General features: G+C 54.0%; 1 protein-coding gene across 11 annotated transcripts in view; it reads left to right on the top strand.

The window, feature by feature from the left end:
* PTPRS (protein tyrosine phosphatase receptor type S) overlaps positions 1-21801 on the top strand; it is a 164553-nt gene that overhangs the window by 7342 nt on the left and 135410 nt on the right. For 7 of the 11 annotated variants that reach the window (XM_075038010.1, XM_075038016.1, XM_075038013.1 and 4 more), the window contains exon 1: positions 19285-19393. The exons of 1 other annotated variant lie outside the window; for it this stretch is intronic. The gene's annotated coding sequence lies outside the window, so the exon portion shown is untranslated. Of the gene's footprint in view, positions 1-18138; positions 18622-19284; positions 19394-21801 lie in introns of those variants that run through there. 3 more of the 11 variants (XM_075038012.1, XM_075038020.1, XM_075038021.1) reach the window with 3 other exon arrangements.

Below are 21801 nucleotides of genomic sequence, written 5' to 3' on the forward strand. Positions count from 1 at the left end.
GCTTTGACTCTTTCCCTCCATCGGCTGCGAAGTGTAGTCGGAAGCTGAGCAGCAGTTTCCAGTCGCCACGTAAAGTTTCCGTGTCACCCCTGACCGGCAGGGCTCAGGATGTGTGGAAAGCAAAGGTGATGGGCAGATCTGTGTCCCGCTGGCAGCTCCGAGGTGGAGTAGGCAGGTGGGGACCAATCCAGCCTTTCTCTCCTCCCTGCAGGAGGGGACGTGCCCAGGGTGGAGGGGTGGCCCTCGGCGGGCAGGGACGGTGACAGGAAGGATTGGGCGTCAAAGCACATCAAAGGTGTTTGTCACGATGCCGTGGTTTCCACCAACAAATTGTTGTCCCCTGGGATTGCTCCTCTCCAGCCAGCTGGCTGATGCACCCAACCTCCCCGGGCAACCTGGGAGAAGGGGAAGATGGGGGCTGAGCACCGCAGCCCAGCACCCATACCTGTAGGCAGGCACCCGATGGCAACCCGGGAGCAGGCAGGGTGGTGGCAGTGTCATCTCCTGGCCAGGCAGGACCTGGTTGAGCTGAACACCTTGCAAAGGGCAGAGGGATGCTCTGGAAACCCAGAGGCGGCGGCGCAGGAGCGATGCAGAGGGCTGGGCGTCGTGGTGGCCGCTGCATGGGGTTTGCCCAGTGTAAACCAGTTCGTGGACCAACTGGCGTTTCTGTCCCCCAGTCCCCAGCATGGGGTGGCTGGCAGTGGTGGCATGGACCTCGGCCCCGTGGCATTTTGCACTGGACCATCGTTTGCAGGGTGGCGCAAAAACCTCCCGGTCGGCTCCTTCCCTCTGAGTCGCCATTTTATTTTTCTTAAACGTTTATGTATAACCGTACACTAACCTATAAAAATTAGTTTAGGATGGCTGCCAAGAAAATCTCTGCAGTGCCTTGTGGGTAACTCCCTGTGAATTACCATAAAAGCTGTAGTGGCGAGGCTGCTGTGGCAGTTGTGAGGATGCCAGTCATAATGCTCTGTATTTAAAATTCAGATGCATGTGTAATGCTTCGTGTCTGGATTGCAGCAGCCTGTAGTGTTTCTGGTGTCCTGCCCTGCGCGCTGCTGCACCTGCTCTTGCTTTTTAACGTAGTCTTGCGTTCTTCCAGCGTTTTGCCTGATTGCGAAATGCAACAGGTAGCAAAACGTGGGCTAGCCACGCTTGGAGGGAGAGTGGTTTCTGATAGCTTCCTCCCAGGAGGGACGAACCTCCTGCTTCCATTGAGCCGGCGGCAATATTTCACTTAAGGGAAAAGCCGCTCCGTAACCCTTCCCCTCCGCATCCTGCACGAACGACGTCCTGTTTCCGAGGGCACTCTATTTCTGGGTGTGCTGAATGCCAGGACCTGAACTCGCTCGAGTAAATGAAACATGGGTTGTCCCGATGCTCAGCAGAGCCTATGCAAGGGGGATATCTTGCTGCCGTGCTGGAGAAGGCTGTGGCTCTTTTGCAAGTGAGCCAGTTAGTGTTGCTGCTTCTCTATGTGCCCTTGGAAATATGTAGTGCTTTTCTTTTATCTGTTGCTGCTGTTTTTCCTCCGGAGCGGCGAGCCAAGGTGACTGCAGGTCTCCACAGCGGAGTCTCGGTCGAGGAGCCGCTCCGCTTGGTGCGGGTGCTTGGCAGAAGGTGTTGCTGATCTTCTGCTGGGCATGATGGATCATTTCATTTAAATTTTCCTGAAATATAATATTCATCACGGTGTCAGTGTCCCACCTTCATTACAGCTTACTGATAAACATCTCTAATCGGAGAGTGATCTCTCCACTGTGCCAGAAACCGCCTGGGGATAACGAATACATTTTTGGAGCTGGGAGAGGGTGTCTCGGGGATGTGTTCCTGCTCTCCCACCTCTGTGTGCGTAGAATCGCTTGCCTGGCTGATAAATAAAGCAAGAAGCAAATCTGTTTTTCCCAGGTATATCGGTGGTATTTGTATGTGGCTGTTTCTGTTCAGGGCTCTAAAATGGTGGCGGTTCAGATGTAACCTGGTGTCCCTGTTTTCTTGCCCAGGGATTTCTGAAGGGACCCTTGAATGCAGCCCCTGTCCTGCCTGCTCCCTGCCTGTGGCTAGGGGTTTAGGGCAGCACCCCAATGTAGCTTAAACCCTACCATGCTGGGCAGCCGGGCTGCCTCTTCCACCCCATGAGGGGTAAATCCCTGCCACCATCCAGGCTGGATTTCGGCAGGAGGAGATGCAGCTTTACGCCGGCTCTCGCAGGATGCCGGGGCAGTGATGGCCCTGCATGTGGCGAGGCACGTGCCGCGTACAGTTCAGATGAGCTGTTTTTACTCTTCTCCCTGGGGTGTCCAGAACAAGTACGGGAGCGTGCAGGATCCAGCGCAAGTCCTGGGGGCGGTTCAACCGTCAGCAGGCTGAGCACGACACCGCGGAGAGCGGGCTGATTTGGTGAGCTCGGGGGCCAAGCAACATGGCTCACCTCCTTCCCCATCCCCTGGCACGCAGCACAGCCACAATGGCCCCAGCTCCCCGCCTGGCACGGTAGCCTCTGCATCCCCACGTTGCCGGCAGCTGGGGAGCATCCATCAAAGCGCTGCTCATCTCTTTCCTCTCTTAATTGGTTTTACTGCTGAGGAAGGGTGGCTGTTTCATGGAGAAGCTCTGACTTGCAGGAGCTTGGCGTCTGCTCTCCCCGTCGGGCACGGCTGGGTGGATCGGTGTGCCCCGGCTTGGCTGCCAGCCTCAGCCACCTGCTCCAAAGCGAAGGTAATGTCCGCTGTGCCTGGGATGGATTTTTTTTTGGTCATCTGTGCAGCAGTAGGAGATGGTGGCTGCTGGTCCCGTGTGCCATTGGGACTGCTCCGCTTCAGAGAGTCGTTGGCTAATCATCCTCTGGGCTCCTTTTGGGAAGGATCCCAGAGGTTTTGGGAACCGGCTCCTGATCATCTCTGGGGTTTTGACCTTCAGCATCAGAATTGAAGTGTTGCGAGTCCCCAGAAGCCTTGTACAGACTTGACCTCTTGGGCTGCTCTTCTGGAAAGGGCTTTCCTTTCCCTGCGCCTCCGCTTGTGCCTCTGCTTCCTCCTCTGCATTTGACCCAGAACAAGCTGAATTTTCCTCTGGTTTGGGATTTCCTGTCACCTCTGTTCCTCTCCGGCATCTAGGCCCTGAAGCTCGCAGCCTGTTTCTCTCCTGTTGCAAAACTTGTCAGGAGGAGAAAAGTCCCCCTGAATTTGGAGTTGCTGGATACTGCCCGACTGCTGTGTGAACCCTGGCCCTGCTTTGAGACCCGTGCAGAGACCCAAGGAGGACAGTCGAGGACGTTCCCTGCTGACTCCTTCCTGGAAGGACTTGTTGCACTATGCTGATAAGAAGGTTCCTTTTTTCCAGGAGCCCAAAGCACAACTTAACACCTCCAAAGGCTGAGGATGATGGTGAACCCAAGCGAAGCTGGGTGCAGGGCAGATGGCGGTGAGGTCTGAGGACAAGTCACTGTCGCTGCCTGTCCTTCCAACATTATCCTGCTTCCTCAGGGAAGGACGAGGAGGAAGCTCTGGCTGCCGGCAGCCCCTATCGCCTTTCAGCGCCTCAATTTTAGTAGCCTGACCTGCAGAAGCTTGTCTGGTGCTGTGGGGTGGGAGCACCGGTGACGTTTCTGGCCCCCGAGGCTGCTCACAGACTGCATGCCCTAAAGGCTTTGCTGTTGGTGCCCGTAAGGAGATCCTGGTGAGGCCATCTGGGTTTTGAGAGCGACCACGGACCTCTCAGCATCTGCTCCTGAGCTGCGGACAGCAGGACTATAGCTTCAATACTTTATTCATCCATCTCTCCCTCTGCAGAGCAGCTTGAACATCCCTGGGCTGAGCAGCTGCCCCAGCGGTGCGGAGGGCATGAGCATCCCTTTGCTTCTGCTCCCATCGGAGGTGGTGTGGGGGACAGCACCCATCCAGCAGACCCAAGATGTGCTGACCTAAAAATAGGTGTAAGGCTGCTTTGAAAAGAGGAAAGTAGGGAGGTGTGGAGGAGCTAAAGTGTTTCTTAGAAGTAAGAGAGGAAGGGCATAAAATATTGAATAGCCCTTGCAGCTAAGGCTTCTCATCCCGGCTGCCTTGGGGAATGTGCTGTGAGGGTTGTGGGGGCTCAGGTGGGTGCCCAGATGGGTGCTGTGGGCCTATGGCTTGTGCCCGGCCTGGCAAGGGGCTGGATTTTGGGCTGGGTGAGGAGCAGCGATAAGGGGATGAAGAGAGGAGATGGATTTTTCATGCTTGGAGTTGTGTTTGCGGCTGGCAGGGGTCTTCCCGGTCTAGGCGTGTGCACGGAGCTGCACATGAGGACCCACCTGGGACATCGTCCCCAACATCTTACCTCGTCCTGTGCTTTAGTTACCAGGCTGTCCCCCCCTTATCAAGGATGGGTGACATGGTTTGGGTCTCTGCTCAGTGTCTAGGGGAGCTGGGGGACAGGACTGGTGAAGCGGGGGATGCAGGCAAGTCACATCTGTGCTGTCTTTGGGTGCCTCCTCGAAGGGGTGAGCTTGTCGAATGCTTCGTGGTGCCAGCATAGCCCGTGCCAAGCGATGAGATGGGAAGCCGGGGGAGAAGAGCTTCAGGTCTTGCCCAGAGCCTTTTTGCAAAACACTTTGCAGAAGGCTGTCCCCAAAGGGGTCTGTGCCCTGGAGCTGCCGTCCCCAGCGCTGGCCTGGCCGCTGGAGCCCGTAGAGCACATAGGCTTGTATTTCGCTCTTAAAAACCACCTAGAGCCAGGCTGTAATTAGGCTGTGTTGTCTCGTAACTGGATCTCCCAGTCTGATGCTTTGTTCTTGGCTTACCCTTGACTTTTTCCAATGTCTTTGAGTGAGTTGTATCCCTTATCGGTGCCTCAATTTTTCATCCTCCGTCCTGACTCATGCAGAACAGATGCTCTCGAGGCAGGGGCTGTCTGGCAGTGTCTCAGGTGGTGCTTGCCCTGGAGAGCCTTGCTCTCCTCCTAACCTTCTAAACCTTCTCATGAGGAGTGTTTACAGGTGACTCAGTTGCAGGTTTTCCTAGGAAATGTCAGAGGAGCTTGTGATGCCGGACTCATATTGGGCCCCTAGAACACTGCGGCGTGCTTTATTCTTCAGAATAAAATTAAAGCAAGACTTTCAACTTGGATTTTTCTTTGGAAGTTGCTTTATTTTAAAACCACTTTTTTTCTAATTATTCTTTTAGGAGAGGGGAAAAACCCCCTATATCCTGAAATCTTGCCTATGTAAATAATTGCCAGGCTTGGGCTTTTTTAAGTCACAAGATGGCTGTACTGCTTTCTCAGTGCCCTCTGTCAAGGTAGCGCTGAAAGCGGTGGCATCAAACAGAGTCCTGTCTGTCCATCCCTTTCTGTCTGTACCTGCATGTCCTGGCTTCTCTTACAGTTGCAGCCTCTGGATGTGGGTAGCGGGAGCAGGAGAGCGTGGGACAGAGGGACACTTCGGCACGCTCGTGCTTGCAGTCGGCTGATGCCATGAGCACGCGCTTGCTTGCCGTTGAGTCTCTCGAAGTGTGCTTTGGCACAAATGGGCAAGAGCTGGGAAAACCCATGTCACTGCCAAGCAGCACCGCTCCGGGGAAGGTTTTCCTGCTCTTGGAGAAGGCTCTGGGGCAGGCGGGATGGGATGAGCCAGGAGCACTTGGCGCGGGGGCAGACGGAGCGGGCGGCAGCAGACGGGAGCGTGGGGGATGCCGCCGGGAAGGAGGCGGTGGAAGGGACACCGGCTGCGGGAACAGCCCGTGCGGCTCGGCGGCGGAGGGGGAGCGCAGCCCTGCTGCTCAGCTCGGTGCCAGCTGCCCCCTCTCCGGCTGCGCCGCTCTTCCCAGCGGGGCTCCATGCTGCGGCCGCCCCCTCCCAGGAGGATGCACAAAAGCTTTGGCGGAGCCCCGTGACATGGGAGTGGGAGCTCCCTGCTGCTGCGGGAGAGGCCAGGCTCTATCTCACCTCTGCGGATGCTCGTGGCGCATCTCCCGCGGGTGCTACAGCAACAGGCAGAGAGCAGGCGGCCGCTGCTCAGCCGAGGTTGACCGAAGTAGTGTCTCCTTGTTCTCCACTCCTGGGGTCTGGCAGTGCCCACTGCTGCCTGGATCAGGCCCTTCTGGCAGTGCTTCTCTTGCTTTCTGTTTTTCCCTGTTCCCCAGAAACAAACTGGAGCAGCACCCCTGCTCTGCATCTTCTTGGTTAGAGAAGCCAGCAGCCCTTCCTGCTGCTGGGACCAGGAATCATCCAGGGAACATGGCAGGCTGGTGTGGGAAGCAGGTTTTGCTCTCCCACCTGGTACCTGCTGCTCTGGGATGGGGCTTTGGCATTTTGGGACAGGACTGTGAAATCTCAGCACGGGCTCCTGCGTTGCATCGCGTCGTTGTGTTTTGGACGTTGCACAGAGCCTGAGATTTGGACCAACAGTGTGACTGACATCCCTGTAACTTCCTGCGTGCAGACTGGTGGGGAGGGATGGGAGATGCTGCAGTTGACCTTGGCTGTTGTCCCCCCATGGGTGCATATGAGCAGGGATGCATTTTGGGCCAGCATCAGCCTTGCAATGTACGGGGAGGCTCCAGCCCTGAGATAAGGCTGGAGCTGACGCACAGAAACCTGCAGCAGCACATCTTCTCCCCAGACTCTTGCAATTAAACACGCAACTGGAGCGGTGTCTGCAGCAAAGCTCTGGCCCTGGGGTCAAATGGACACCAACCATTTTCATTTTCAGGCGCTTTCATAACTTGCATAGCTGGGCTTTGTGCCGCGGGGTGTCCTGTTCTGCTTCGCCTCCGGCATTGGCCGATCTGTAACTGTATGTTCCCAGCAGTAAATTCACCCGTGAGAGGAGGTCTCGGGTTCCCTCCTGGCTGGAGGGGTGCCCGGGAGCTGCAGCACTCGCTCCCTGCCCTGCAGCGTGACCCGGCGGGGAACGCAGCCCTGTCTCTGCCCATGGCCTCTGTGACCGGCTCCTGCTGTGCTGACGCAGCTTTTGGGTCCCTCTGATTTGGAGGCAGGGTGCCCTGAGCACCGCTTGCGGGATAACGCAGCAGAAACCCTTCTGGACATCCCTGCTCCGAGACCCAGCTCAGGGGAGGTAGACGTTGCGGCAAAGCGCCGGTGTGTCGTTCACCGGCACCGGCCAGAGCTTTCCCTGCTCCTGGTGGGATACAAATGGGCTCTGTGGTGCCTCCGACGCTGTGTCCTGCCCAAATGGCCCTACAAAAAACCCTTTGGCTTTGTTTGTTGTTGCTTTTACTGTTTGCAGTAAAACGGAGCGGTGTCCTGGGGGCTGTGAGGCACCCAAGAACCGGTCTCTGTCTCTGCCGGGGCAGAGGGAGCTGCTTGGGGTGTTGCTGGCAGGCTCCAAGCAAATGCTGTCCCATAGCCAAACCCTTTAGGGGTGCAAACTTCTGTCCTTCTCTGGAGAGGGATTTACAGTGGATTTTCCACCCTGTTGTGGGGCAGCCGGCATCACTGCTCTTTCTTGGCTGTTGGGGCCGATCTGCCATCGTGCATGTTGATTATACGTGGTTTTTGGATGCAAGGACTTGGCTAAGCATTGTGGCTGTGTTTTTTTTTGTCTCGGGTGAGCACAAGAGCAGAGCAAGCCCTCCGTTCCCTGGGGTGGTCAGAGAGAGCTGGGGAAGCTCAGGGAAATGTGATGGTTCCAGCTGGCCCCTGAGTCGAGGCGACTGTGGTGGAGGATTTGTGGCCAAGGAGAACAAAAGGGGCTTGTTTGCAGTCACGAGTGGGTGCTCGTGCTCTAGCACTGGTTGTTAACGTCCCTCTGCGCTCTGCTGGACCTCGTGGGACTGGGAGCACTGGGCTTGCAGCTGGGAGGAGGTGTGGGCTGATGGCCCCCTTGTCCCCAGCGATGATGGTGGCCCCGTCTGCCCCATCCCCTTTCCCTTCAAGCTGAGCAGGGGTAGCTCTCGGAGAGCTTCTCCCGACCTTTCCAGCTCCGTGCCCTCAGCTGCCACCGAGTGACACGGTGACATTTCACGTCTTGAATGTCTGAGCAATTTCATAAAGCAAAAGCCAGCAGAAATGAAATGCTTTGGCTTTTTGTGTCCGACAAATTGGATTTGTTAACCTGAAGGTTCATCTGTCAGCTGGCAGGCCCCCTCTGTGGCTGGCGGCTGATGGGACAGGGTGGGAAGGGGAGGCAAAGCGTGGCTGGGACGCGGGGAGGCGAGGAGGAGGAGGAGGGAGTGGTGTTATGCAGCAGCGTGTAATATGTGCTGTGTTTTCAGCAGTACGTTTGTGGAGGTCTTTTTGGAAGAGATGGGTCTTTGCATCAGACATGGGACAGCTGAGCTACCGGTGCTGCAACCTAGCCTGGTCAAAGTTGCAGTTGTTTCTCTCTCCCAAGCCAGGAAAGCAGTCTTTACCTACCTCCATCAATTAGGTGATGCTACCGTATGCTGATTTACCCCAGCACGCTACAGTGGCAAAGCAAATCAATGTAAATGACTCCACTGCACAAACCGCAGCCCACGCCCGGGCGTCTTTGGACAGGGCAGCACCGTCTTTGTGGCCGCGCGTAGCTGCCAAACTCAACGTGCGCGGCCCTGAGCACGAGCCCGTCGTGTTTGCACAGAGCAGAGGCTTCGTTCGCCGAGGGGGAGGCAGGCACCTGCCCGTGCCGCTGCCTGGCATGACTCGACGTATGGTGGACAGTTGCACAGGACCCGCTTTTATAATAGCGTGCTGCATATCGCGTTATTTATGGTGCTTGTGTGTGGCAGGTAGAAGATGCACCCCCGGGTCCCTTCTGCTGTCCCTGGGGAGTGGGAGGAAGCGTGTGTGTGCGGGGGGAGGTCATTTCTTCTGCTTTTGGGCTCTGTTGGAGGGCTCTGTTCAGACTTCGTGCAGTTTAACCTTGCTCTGGGGATGGGCACGAGGAGTCCTGGGTCCCTGGAGAATTGCAAAGTTACTTCCCTCACCTTTTCCTTTTTTCTAAATTAAGAAAAAAGAAAGAAAACAAATAAAAAAGGCTCTCCTTGAAGCAGGCAGGCGAGCGTGCGTGGGGAGAGCCAGCTCCCTGCTGAACCGTTGCAGGCAGCAGCCGTCACTGCTTTGGGTCTTTGGGGACCCTGCAGCAGCCTGGCGATGCTGGCAGCGCTGGAGCCGGCTGCTCTCACTCTCTGTCCCTCCATCCCCTCGGCCGTGGCACGTTGCTGCTGCAGCTCCCTTCGTCTGCACCGTCTTTTTAAGCCTTGCCTTTCCCCGGCAGTGGTTTTGTCATAAGTCCGTGGTAGATCCATTACTGCCCACGTGGTCCTCGTGGCAGCTTGCAGCCTGCGTTGGGGTTTTGCAGGTCTCACTTGGCTGCTCAGCAGGCTCTGGTGTGGGATGGCTGCAGGCTCTGGAACTCTCCAGTGCTGCTCATATGGAAAACACTCTCAGTAACCACAAAGAATGGAGATGGTGCTTAAAAAAACCCCACACAAAAAGGTCATCTGTAGGGGCCTACAGGATGGGGATATCGAAGCTGACTTGCGCAATTTCTGCTGGGGTTGTGTGACTTGAGAAACTCCTTCCCGAGGGATGTCTTTACAAAGCAGAGCTGTGCGGGAGATGTCCTGTCCCGCAGATATCATTGGACTGGATGCTCCCTCCCTCCCGCCCAGCCCTGCCGGGAGATCACCGCCAAAACACCCAGTTAACAGCCCCAGTGGTGTTTCCTCAGGAGGGCTGATTAACCCTGGTTTTTTGTCACATGAGTCCTTGTGCATCAGCTGTTGCTTTGGGCATTTCCTACACTCCTGGAGTAATCCCATGGGAGGGCAAAACATGAATCCTGAATTCTCCTGCACGAGCAACTGCGGCTGCTGGGACAGGAGAGGAGCTCTAGCTCCACTGGGGACATGGGTGCCCGAGCTGGCTACAGCTTGCTGCTGGCTTCAGAGGGCTCCAGGAGGGCTCAGGGACATGGCAGATGTCTTGCTTAGGTGTTGGAAGGGTGTTGGAGGATTTGGCAAGGTGCTGCAGCACCATGAGCCTGTGCCTGGTATCTCCTGTGGCTGTGCTTTTGCAGGAGAACTGTTAGAGAGAGAAGCACCTTCCAAGATTATTTGGTTCCCAATGTGCACGTTGCAGTTTTCTCTGTCCTAACATCACCCACAATATCCCCACCACCTCACACATCAGGGATGTGCAGCAAAGTCCAAGGCCAGGAACTGTATTTGAGACTGAGGTCCCCAAATGCTCCCTGGTCTTCACACAGACCAAAGCTCAGGCACGGTGGGCAACAAGTCCAGTGGGGTCACCAGGAACGTGGCTGACAGAATAAACCCAATGGAGTGGAAAATCCCTTTATTCAGTTTTCCCATGTCTGAAGTGCAAGTGGGAGACTTGGAGCTGGCTTTTTCCCAGTGTGGAGAAAGGAGCTGAAACCTTCTGCCCAGGCGTCGGTACCATGGATGCGTGTGGCACGTCTTCCCATCTCCATTGCCTTGATTTGAGGATTTGATGCATCCTGCTGTTTAAAAATAAATAGCTAGTTATTTTGGGCCAGGGAGGCAAACAAATCAACAGGCCAGTGATTTCTTCAATCATCCTGCATGCTGCACAGGGGAAAAATTAATAAAGTACCTGCCATCCCCAGAAGCTATTTGTTAAAGCCAACAATAATGATGGGCAAAATTGAGTTCCTGCTTACAACGGGTTCGCTCACACTCCTGCGCTCCTGCTCCCTCTCCGAGGCATCGCCGTTCCTGACGTTGCCGTGGTGGGAAAGGAGATGCTGATCTGCAGTCCAGGTCTGAGCTTTTCCAGTGTTGGGAAGAGCAGCATGGTGCTCTCCAACCTCTCTGGAGACTTGCTTGTGCTCTGAGAATTGGGTCCTTTTAGGTGTTTTGGGATCCACCAGAAATCTGGATTATCCATGGAGTCGCTGTCCTGTGGTTATTGCTCATTTCTTGGTGAATTTGAGCCTTTAGAAGCTTTTCAGGAGAAACTCCTCCTGGTGTGTGCCTGGTGGAAACAGCCACATGTGGTGGTGACTGTTGGAGGAAGGATGATCGGGAGCAGGCTCCATTCCCGGCTTCACTGCAGACCATGGGAATGTTGTTTTTCCAGTTCATTCCTGAACATTCTCATCTGTGAAATGGGCACATGTAGAGCTATCCTTCATCGGGAGCCCAGGACTCAACTCATTGTGAATCCATGAGGTTTTCACATGACAACTGTGAACTTGAGAAAACCAAGCTTTCCTTGGGCTACTGATAGATTGCTCAAAGAAGCAGCCAACGCTACCCGGCTCCTTAGGGCATTGGCTACTATGTTTGCCCTTCAAAGGTAAACCAAAAAAACACTTGGCTTCTGACATTGAGAATAAAACACTGCATCATGGGAGCATCCAGCATCTCTTGATAGAAGAGTTAATGGTGTAGGAAGGCTGAAGGAGCATTCCCGCCTCCGGGAATGCAGAGCAAACCCCCGTTGGACACCTAATGTGTTATCTCCCCTCCCCAGCCCCTGTGTTCAGTGGCATCCAAAATGTTCCTTCTGCAGCCTTGCAGCAGGGACCTCCCGCAGCTTGTTGCAGTTTTTGGGCGCTGCTATCCAGCTGCTGCCATTGGGTCTCCCGAGAACTTTCCTCCTGGCCAACTTATTTCAGGAATATTTCATGCCAAAGGTGGTAACAGCGCAGGATCTCGTGTCAAAGAGATGGAGGGTTTGTCCAGCTGGGAAACGGGGCTGTTTGTTTACTGGTTTAGCGCTGTGTGTGTCTTGCATTGCCTCATTGGAATATTAACTCTGTAAACAGGTTAAATGGCCATGAGGGTAAGAGCCAGCCCCAAATATGCCAGTGTGGAGGCCAGAGGGAAAGCTGAGCAGGTGAACGCTGATATCCTGCAGCTTGAGTGGACAGAGGTCTCCTGAGAGATGACTTGAGAAGAAAAACCTTTCTCCCTCCCCAGTTTGACTAATGCCCAATCCTTAACCTTGTCCACAAGAGCCCTTTTGGCATCAGGGAGGCTGAAGGCAGTGTTTGCTGCTCCATGTTTTGGGTTTTTTTTGTGATGAATATTATCCTCCCCCACAAAATACCCCCCTTCAGGCTGCTTTCATGTTCAAAGCAAGAGGAACGTGGCTCCTCCTGCTAATGAATCTTTGCTGGTTGCCCCAGCTCGTGGGTGGGTGTGAAGAGCAGATCTGGATTTAGCTCACTGCTGGCGAGGCTTTGGGAGAAAGGGGGGGAAAGTCCCTTTTGAGTTTACTGTTGCCGTAAGAGATGCAGGCTCTGTGGCTGGCGTTAATTGGGGAACGTGGCCGTAAGGTGGTACGAAGTGGCCCTCGAGCTGAAGGTGTGCTCCATGGCAGCGGATGAAGCTCCCAACCCACTTACTGGATGGCTCACAGGTCCCATCACGGCACCGATGAATATTTAAACCAAGAGTTGGTCTGTGTTCAGAGCATTTAAAGAAATAGAGTGCAAGTTGTATTTTTAAGATGCTGGTGTTGAGCTCCTGGGAGCCCATGGATGGCAGGGACCGATGGTCAGCGGCATCTCACCATGGCAAGGCAGCAGCTGCCCCTTTCCAAATGGGTTTGTTTTGGGGCTCCAGGTTCCCCTGTACCTGTCTCTGTGCATCCTGCACCCTCTTTGCAAGCAGAGCAATACATCGTCTTTTTAGTGAAAAAACACTAGTCTGCAGTGACGGCAAATGAACTAAAATTTCACAGCTCTTGGAGGAAAAGAGAGATGATCTGGTTCATGCTGGATACAAGGAATGGGTTGAATCCTAAGTCCTGGCCGTAGGCTTTAGATGTCTGTTTTCATCTTGGGGTGGTGGGTCTGAGGCTGGACTGTCCCGAGGGACCCTCTCTTGAGTATCGGCAGGAGCTGACCTTCCTTTCAAGGGGTGGGTTGCATTAGGGCTCCAAGCTGCTCCCATCCTAACGTGCAGGGTCCTCACCATGAATGCTCTTGATAATGCTGCGTGGCAGCCACTGCGAGTGGCTTAGGCCTTCTCTGGCACAGAAAGGACAAATTAAATAAACATGCTTGATTGCTTAAACATTTGTTTTTTAAATTAGCAGCAGCTTTTTTATATTAAAGTATGTGGATATGCTGCTGGGGAACACTTTAGCAAGTTGTTTTTTCTTCCTGGTGCTACTTTTCCAGAATGATTCCTGATTTAAAAACCAAATGCAAAATGCAGGCCAAGTTTGAGGTTTAATCCTGTAAAAGATGTCGATGGGAAGAAACTGCACCGCTTGGAGCCATGGGGCCCTGTTTGGATACGTGATGAGACAGGCCTTGAAGGCAGCGGAGTTTGCAAACCGTGCCTTGCAAGCGCTGGAGAAAAGGGTCTGTGAACAGCTTGTAAGGGCATCCTTGAATGTCCACAGCTTCTCGGGAAAAGTTTTAGTGGTCCATGAATTGTCAAATGTTGAAATCTCCTGCAAGGAGGTGTTTGGAGATGCTGTACGTGGGAATGTAATTGCCTGTGTGCTCACAGGGATGTGGATCTGCAGCCCTTGTGCCGTGGTCTCGGTGAGCTGGGCTTGGGGACCAGCTGGGCTTGGGCTTGGCATCTTCCCCTACCCACATGTGGCATGGTGGGTGACCCTGCACCCAGCTCTTCCCCGGCTGTGCCTCTGGTTTTGTTTTTACTCTTTGGTCTCTGTCCTGTTTACATGGCAAAGAGATGGCCTGGAGTGAGGGTTACGGCTTGTTCAGCATTACAGGATAAGGGAGTTTTAGATGCTGCTCTAATAGTAACCAAGATTGCTAAATAGCATCTCTGGGAAGGCAAAATGCAGCCAGAGAGACGCTAATGCTTCAAATTGACCTTGCTTGAAGCATGTGGGGGTTTTGCTGTTTCCATAGGCTTGCTATCAGTTTCCTAAAATAGCATCTGTCCAACAAATAACACCAATAACTGAGCAAGGATCCCTGTGTACATACCTGTGGGAGTGCTGGGGCTTTGCAGGTGTGATGGCATTGTGGATTAAACTGTGCTTCTGCAATTTTAGAAAAAAAAAATAAAATAAAAATAGAGTTCCCACAACCCTACTGCTTTTTGTGTCATCCCCCCAGGTTGTAGCAAAGCTCCTGGCAGTTGGCTCGGGGACCAGCCTGGCTTGGGGGAGCCCGCGGGAGGACCCCAGGCTGGCGCTGCTCCCTTTCCTTTTGCATGGACCCCAGGCCACATCCTTAATTTTTTAATTAATGGATGCATCCTGCATGAGTGCAGCTCCAGCTCAGCTGCAAGTGTCCATGCACAGTCGCAGGATCGGGGCCTCTCTGCATCCCAAGTGGGGAAGGGGATGGGGGAGGCAGATGCTGCTCCGTACCCTGACTCTGCACCCTTCCTAAAGGCGACCAGCAGTGGTTTTGTTGTTGTTTTGTTTCTATGTGTTAAAGGTTTAATAAATGAAATTAAATACTGTGAAACTTAAGGTAATTAAATGTGGAAGCAGAAGGAAAAAAATTGTAAAGCATCCTCTTCAGGAAACTAATAGGCTCCATGCCTCCTTATCTTAATGATTTTCATAATTTAGCTGAATGCAGAGATAATGGATCTGATGAACCTTTCTGGAGCTAACTTTAGATTTAATGGGCTTCTTGCTGGGGAGCGGGGTGGGGGCAGGTGCAATCAATGCGCTTAAGGAGGGAGATAAGAGCAAGAGAAGCTGAAATAAACAGCCAAACGGGTTTTCCGAAGACTTAAAAGTTGCTGCGTGTCCACGCTGAGTGCTCCCTCCTTCCCACCTGGAATTAACCTCGGAAATCATTTTCAGAGGCCACGTGATTTCCTCCGGCTCGGCCACACCGGCACTGCCAGCGGGTTTTGCCTTTCTGCACAACCTCTGACCCTCCCTGGGACGAGGGAGCTGCAAAGCTGGGATCATCTGCGTTAATCTGGTCTCATTGAGGCGGGATCAGTGAAACCACCTCACAGATTCACTGTATTATGGAGCAGATTGAGGGACTTAGAGAGCAAATTTAATAAATATCATTTCAATATTACTTGGCGGAAAAAAAAATAATATCCAGTGAGCGTTTGATGTTGAAGTGCCCTGTGAAGGATGGTTAATAGGGATGTGATGTGTTTGGGGACCTGGAGGAAAGGGAATGGGGAAAATGCTGAGTATTGATGTGGGGTGGGGGGACAGGAGGAAAGGACATCCCTCGGGACTGCTCTGGGCCAAGAGTCTGGTCACAGCAGCACGTGCAAAAGCAAGTAGGGCTGAGTGTGCTTGGGGAAGGGGGAAAATGTGGATGTTTGCTAAGGGATGGTGGTAACATGGTGCAGGACCTGCACCTTTGGTTCCTCTCTGGTGCAGCTGTGAGTCTTCTGCTGCCTCCTCGGCTCTATTGGTAGTTTGCATAACCAGGGCCTGCACAGAGCTCTCCATCTGATTTAGGGGCAGAGCCGGGTGAAGATGCTGAAGCTGGACCTGAAGCAGCTTTGCTGTGTCAGTGCCGTGACGGCTGCCCGTGATGCAGAGCCAAACTGACCCTTATGCACCCGGAGCCAAGCCAGCATCCCTCCACGGACTCTCTGGGCAGTGTAGCTAGTGGCTCTGGAGGCAGTGGCCAAAGCTGGGCTTTTTTGCAACTGGATATTTGAAAGTGGCAGCTGCCACGTTGGTTTATGTCTGCTTTGCATCAGGGAGGTGGCACGGTGCAGTGCTACATCCAGGGTGGCTCTGCCATGTCTGGGTGCGGGGCTTTGGGGGTCCCACGCTGCCTTTGAGCCTCAGGGCTCCCTGTAGTTCCCAGTGGAGGCTTTGAGCTGTGCTCTAACATGCCTGAAGCCTCTTTGGGAGCTTTCCAGTGGAAAAAGCAGAGCTGCTCAACAGGCCAAGGGCACGAATCGGGGGATGTGAGGCGGGTGCAGGCACCCAGGGTGCCTGAGTGCAACCCAGGGAGCTGGGTTGGGAGCAGGCACTGTGCCTGTGCTGTGATCCATGCTCCGTGCCAGGTCCTGCTTGCAGATGGGGTCTTCTGCCCAGAAGAACAGCCAAGCAAAATCCCATCCATGGGGCCTGAGGAAGGCTCTGACTACAGGGAAAGAAGGGAAAGCGATTGCAATGGGAAATCCCAAACCCTTTCTTCTAGGGCTGGTCATGGTGAGCAAGGTTTTGGCTGTGCCAGGCTGTGGGGACCAGTGCTGCTGCCCGCCGCCTCTCGTGGGAAGTGTGCCCGGGTCATGCACCTTCCCGGAACGCTCGGGCCAGGGCAGCGCGCCCGTCCCACGCCTGCGCTGAGGACCGGCAGCGGAAGGTGCAGCAGTCGCAGCCAACAGGCAGCCGAAGGGGCTGGTTTGTCTTTGTCCCTGGCAGGACCCCCTGCCTGCTGGAAAAACACTTGGGTTAGGAGAAATGTGTGACCTCTTGCTAACCCCCTTCCCCTTTTGCTCTGCAAGATCTTAAAAAGAAGGGGGGGGGGGGTGGGGGGGAGAAAAAAAAGAAAAAAAAACCCCACGCTGTGACCAATCCAAGGAGGGCAAGAGCTGGGGACCATATCATTAAAATGCTAAAAATGAGCGTGCTGAAAACAGACACAATTGGGTATTTAAAGCTCTGAATGAAAAGAGTGTGTGTTAGCTGCCTTGCGGAGAGCCGGTCTCCCAGAGCCCCTGGAAAATATGTGGTCAAGCTCGCACCATTAACTTTTTGTTTCTGGTTTGTAAAGTAGCTGTGAAATCCCGAGGTGGGGGGGGGGGAGGGTGGCATGGACCCCACATCCCTGCCAGGCCGGGGAGGATGCCCGTGCTCTGCCGGAGGGACGGCTTTGCCAATCGCTCGATGCATGTCAGGTAGCGGCTTGTGCACACCCGGAGTCTTTTGCTGTCCTGCGGCGATCTTTATCCCAAAATGCAGGACTCGGCACGGGGACTCGTGTGGTCCCTGCGTCCCCGTGTCACTGGGGGACCCTCTGTCGCCTCTGTTGCAGACCGAGTGGGGTTTGCGCCAGTTGGTCCCTCTGGCATCAAAGCGTGGGGTGTGTGGACGGAGGGGTGAAGCGGGAGGTGTGACCCAGAGTGGGAACCGCTTCAGTCCTGCCCAAAACCAGCCACAAATTGACTTCTGGGTGAATCACCGCTAAGTCACTTCAGGGCTGTTGCATCATTTGTTTGCAGCTTCTTCAAACCTGGGCAGCTTGGGCTGCTGGAGGTTACCAGCTCAGGTACCCAGGGCTGAGAGATGTGAGGTCCTCCAATGGTTTATGTGCCTCCTTTATGTGGAAACGTGGATTTTTGCAGCCGCACTCGAGCACGGGTTTGCCGCATCCCAGCTCGTCCCTGGGTGGAGGTTGTGGCCGGTGTTTAGCTGCAGGTTGACACTGGCCGCAGCGTGGCGTGCGGGAAGGTGAAGGTGTGCATGGGGTTATTTCTGTGCACGTACGCGGGTTTCCCTCGTGTGCATATGCAGAGGGATCTGTGTGGGTGCAAAATGCCCCTAAAATGTCTCCTAGGGCAAGCATTAACTGCCAGGCTGGGCTTAGCTCCAGCAGGCAGGAACAGATGAATCAGACACTTAATGGTAAAATCAAACCTCTCAAAGTATTAAAAACAACCCAGCTCCAGTGGGCTCATCTCTGCCGTCCAGGGAGCCCCAGCGAGAGGGAACGAGAAGGGATTTTAAACCAAACTGGGATTTTTCGGGCTCCCCCCCCCCATATCTCTTGGCTGCCAGCCTCTCTGAAGGGGAAGTTTTACCCCGCCTCCCGCGGTCTCGGATGTCAGGTTGGCAAGAAAAATCCCATCTGTTTTCAATCTGGATCCTCACTTCCATCCACCCAGCCTTTCTCCTCCCCGCGCTCCCCCGCTCCCAGCCCCCAGAGCTGGCGTGCACGCCAGGCAGGCCTCGGTGAGGCCTTTTTTTTTTTTTCCCCTTCTCTTTTTTTATTTTTTTTTTCTTCTAAAAATGTATGTGGCCTCCTTTGCCCCCCGCATCCCCCCCCTCTCCCAGGCACATGCTCCAGCGCAGCCCTCTCCGCACTGGGGCCTGCCAAGAGCCTCTCTGTGCTCAGCCCCGCTACGGTCGCTGGCTCAGAGAATTCCCAAATGACCGAGGATTTTTCAACCCCGAGCTTTCAAAAAAAAAAAAAAAAAGAAAAAAAAAAAGGCAAAATATCTCTCTGTGTGAAAAAAAATAAATAGGCAAAATCGAGAGGGGAGGGGAGGGAAGGAATTTTGTTGTTGTGATTTTGTTTGGGGGGGGTTGTTTGGTTCCAGTTTCTTGGTATGATTTGGAAAAGAGCAAGTACAGAGTGTTTTGTTCCCGTCCAGAGATAAGAGAGCTACTCTGAAATCCTATATAGAGTCACTGCAAAGATGTATATGTAGTAATCGTAATACCCTAATCTCTCTCTGAAGAAACCCTTTTGTTGCACACCCCCTCTCGCCTTTCTCTCCGCTGTCCTCTCTTGCTGCGTTTATGTCTTATTTAAACTATAAAGTCCTCAGGCTAGGAATTACCTTCTCTCTTTACAGATGGCTGCAAGAGCTTTGCACGTCTGTGGAGCTCCATGAAAAATAGATGAAGAAGGTTGTGGCTTTTGTCGTTGGGTTTTCTTTCCTTTTTTTTTTTTTTTTTTTTTTAAGTGTTTGGAGGTGAGGGTTTATCTGATCGTAGCAAGGATCCGATGAGTGCGCCGTTGGGCTTTGCATCACCAAAAATGTCAAGGTGAGGGTTATCCCAGCTGCACCCCTGCAGCTCTCTGCGCCGGGCTGGCATGGGACCACTCAAAGCTGCCCCATGTCCAGGGTTTTCCTGCTCTGGCTGAGGTTTGGGGGGGCTCGAGAGGAGCCCCGGCTCCCGCTCGGGTGGGATCTGCTGAGGGAAGACCCCAGGGACTCCTGGCTGGAGGGGACGGGGCGTGCGCGCCGGCTGCCGTGCCTCAGTTTCCCCCTTCGGGCAAGCGCCGCCAGCGAGCGGCCGCCCTACGGGGGACGAGTGGTGGGCTGGGGGGTAGCAGCGGTGCTCCCCTGGCATGGGTGGGCGAGGGGGGCTTTTTCTTTTGGGGAGTAGCGTGCGAGTTGTGGGGAGAGGGCTGCCTGTGAGGGGACGCAAAGGGACCGGTGGGGACCCTGAATGACCAGGCTGGGCTGATCGCAGGGCCGGGGGGGCACCCCAAAGCCTCCGCTCCAGGGCCACCGCGGGAGGAGGAATCCGGGACCGGGCTGTGAGGGACCCCCGCGGCCGGGCGCCCTGAGGGACGGGGGGGGGGTCGGAGGCGAGGCCTGGCGGGCCGCGGCGCTTCCCCCGCCGGGGGCCTCCCGCCGCCTCAAGCCTCCCGCTCCCCCGATCGGGTTGAGCCCCGCGGCCCGGCCCGGCCCCGCCCCGGCTCCGCCTCCCTCCGCCCGGGCCGCGGCGGGCTCCTCAGCGGGGTCGCGGCGCCCGTGGGCCCCGTAGGCGCCGCGGGCCGCCGTGCCGGGGACGGCCGGTTCCCCTCCCGGTAAGTGCCTTGCCCGCGCCCCGACAAGCCCCCTCGTCCCCAAGCCCCCTCGGGGTTCTTCTCGCCCCAGCCCCTCCGGCACCGAGACGAGACTCGAGACGGTTTGATTTAAAAACTTTTTTTTTTTTTTAACCTCCTTTTAAGAAGGAGAAACATTTCCCCCTCCCTTCCACCGGTAGCACTTTCCTCAGGGGAGCATCCAGCGCGGCCGGGTGTTCCCGGCGTCGTGTGTGGGACGGGCCCGCGGCTCGGAGGAACCGGGGCCGTGGGGGTCTCGGGGTGACTGCGGGGGGGGGCGGCTGCCTGCCGCCGGCTTGGCCCCCGCTGACGGGTAAGCGTTAAAATACCCGTTTTACCACAGCTTTTCGTGGCCGGGCTTTATCTGGGGAGCGTTGCTCAGATGGAAGGGGAGCGCTGGCTGGGGCGGTGGCGTTTGGAAGTTGGGAAGGGGGCATCCCCCCCCACCTCCTTCTCTCCCTTTTTCTCCAGCTTAAGGAAGCGTTTTGCTGCAAAACAAGACAAAAGTGTAAAAACCCGCATCCAGCCCCCCCCCCCCCCCCCCAATCGTGCTGGGAGCGCTCGCCTGCGTTACAAAGGGCCGGCTCTCCAGCTCACCCTTTTCTCCAAATTACCCCTTTTACTACATTGGGTTTTTTCCGTACTGGATGCGCCTTTTATTTTTTAATGAGTAAAAGGCAGCCCAGGTCCACAGCAGTCGCCTGCACGATGCTTTCTGCAGCTCGGGGCAGGACACGGGCTTTGGGCGTTTGAGTAACGTACAAAATTTATTCACTGTGAACATTGCACAACTTCTGCGCTCGGTTCCCAGGATTAAAATGCAACTTGCTTTCTCGGTTTTATATGACTCGCTTGCTAGCCATTATACTACCGCTCAAGCTCGAGATGCAGATTTGTCTAAAATGTGTAATTTTAGAAACATAAAAGGGGAAAAAAAATGCTCCGTTTTGTTACGGGAACTGTGTAGCTGGAACTTTCCTGAGAAATGGCCATATTTTATCCCTTTATGATTTGTCTCTCGCTCTGGCAAAGACAAAATACTTTTATGTTGCAGGTAACTTTTACGTCAAGGCTCTAACTTTGAATTCGCAGCAGCTGGTCTGACTCGAGGCAGTTAAAGGAACACTTGAAATTAAATTTAAATTTATATTGTTCGTTGGCGGAGAACTCTCCTGCAGTTAAGGAAAAAAATGTAAAGATTAAGCTGATCATTACTATATATGAAAAGCAGTTTCAAACATTAACATTATGGTTCCTTTCTTAAAAAAAAGAGGATTCTCTAGCCTGTGCTTTGTATAGCTGCATCTCGCTATCCTTTCATTTCCCTTTTCCTGAAAACATCACTTAGCGGAGGAGAAATCACAAATTCAAGTGCACTGGGATCGCCACACACAGAACAGAGGAACATCTGCTGAAAAGAGACTTTCTGAGAATAACAAGCCACCTGCACTGAGAAATTTTTCTTCTCTCCTAACTGGCTCAGTGTTCGTTGTGTGCATGTCTGTAATTGACCACTGGTCTGTTTCTGGCTGCAGAGGTGTTTGTCAGCCCTGGTATTTTACAAGGCTAATATTTATTTACAGAGTTACACTGTTGGTTGGGGTTTGGGTTTTTATTTCACCAAAAAGGAGGAAGTGAAAAATCTGCATTTGAGCTAATTGAGCTATTTTAACAGTTTTTTCGTGATTTGCGTTTTCTCTAACGTAATGAGCGTCTGGAGTTGATTGGTGCCTTTCAGACCGCCCTCTCACTTCTTGTGGAGGAGTGTGTTGGGATGTGGGCTCGAAGACAGTGAGTAAGGCTCGCTCAGATGGCAGCTCCAGCTAAATGAGGTGGTCCTGCACCTGGGACTGAGCTGGAGGAGGGGTCCGCAGAGGACGGCAGCTCTGGAGCTGCGCTTTCCTCTTTCGCTTTTTGACCCTGGAGTAAAAACCATAACACTCGCCATCCTTTCATGTTCTTGCTCCAAGAACCTGCCAAGTAGAAGAGAAGGTATCGGTATCTTTTGTCATCTTGGGAGCGTGTCATTGATCCCTGGTGCAGAAGGAGGTGCTTCACCTCCAAGAGAAGTGTGGACGCTTGTTCCAAATCTTTCTGCCAGTCAGAGTGGAAGTGAGGGAATGGGGGAGTGTCAGGACTCCTGCTTTGTGGTCCTGCTGCTCTGCAACCTCCTCCTGCAGCCAAAAGGCAAAGCAGTGATTTTTCAAAGGCGTTGAAACCAGACAAGGCCCAATTACGCCTTTGACTTGGAAGAAATGCATATCATTTTTTGGGGAGTTGGAGGTACCAAAATAAACCGTCTAAAGGTTCTGTGTGCAGACAGAGAGTGAATTTAGTATCAGGTACTAAATTCCTGCAAAGGTGACAGTTGCAGCAGGTATATGAGGAAA

The sequence above is a fragment of the Buteo buteo genome, chromosome 10 (assembly GCF_964188355.1).
Source record: "Buteo buteo chromosome 10, bButBut1.hap1.1, whole genome shotgun sequence".
NCBI lineage: Eukaryota > Metazoa > Chordata > Aves > Accipitriformes > Accipitridae > Buteo > Buteo buteo.